Raw genomic sequence first — 974 nt, forward strand, 5'->3', positions numbered from 1 at the left:
GCTGTGTGCTTAAATTCATAAAAAGTTTGTTGTCAATAACCCAATTTTATTAAAAGGTGGTACAAACAACGCTTATATAAGAACGATACCTAAATTCATCTATGCTGTTTGAAGATTGAAATGGTGTGCATGGCTTAAGAGCATTGCTCGGCCTGCAATTATTAACTTAATCCGTGTTTCGAGAATTCGATTACGAATTCTCGGAAATATACACGAAATTAAAAGAAATACAGACGGTTCCCGAGTATAAGAAAGAGAATAACACTTCTTATGCTCGACGCCGCGATATAAACACCGCTCCGCTCGGTAAACGTTGGCCTCCGCGTAACGTGATTTTTCAAATATGAATTATCGTCGAAAGGTGTTTCTCTTTCGGAAACACCTTAATTAGAAAGAGAGGCAATATACTCGATTTCTACGCCGCATCGCGGTGAAATAGTCTTCGTGGAAAGGAGACGCGGAGTCCTCGTCATTCTGTTCAGTACTTTCAAGACGCTCGGTTCTAGATCACTTCGTCAAGAACCATTATCGTTCGACCGATATGTATCTAGTACGAGTGCATCCAATTCGTAATTTGAGAAAGTAGAATTACCTACGAATAGGAATATTCACGCTTCTAACGTGAATTCCTATTCACATAATTCATATTCGATTACGAACTACACAGGACGGAAAGATTCTCTTCCGTTGCAGACGTTCGCGCTGATTATCAGTGTTGAAACAAGGGCACGTCTATTATACGTGTTCGAGTCTCGGACGTTCCCGTGACCCTTATAGCTCTTTTACGTAGCTGGTCGCCGGATGTGTAATCCCGGTAGGGTTCTTTAGGATGCAGTCCGGAGTATTTCTGCATCGGGCCTGATCGTAGTTATCAGATAGCCCTCCCGGTCAGAAGCTCCTTGACGAAGTCCGAAGTACTCTGTAAAGGGGACAGATTATAGTAGCGGTCAGTTGAAGTCCGGCCTTACAACCCG

This window comes from Ceratina calcarata, unplaced genomic scaffold (assembly GCF_001652005.2).
Source record: "Ceratina calcarata isolate Rehan_Ccalc_2016 unplaced genomic scaffold, ASM165200v1 scaffold458.2, whole genome shotgun sequence".
NCBI classification, from domain to species: Eukaryota; Metazoa; Arthropoda; class Insecta; order Hymenoptera; family Apidae; genus Ceratina; species Ceratina calcarata.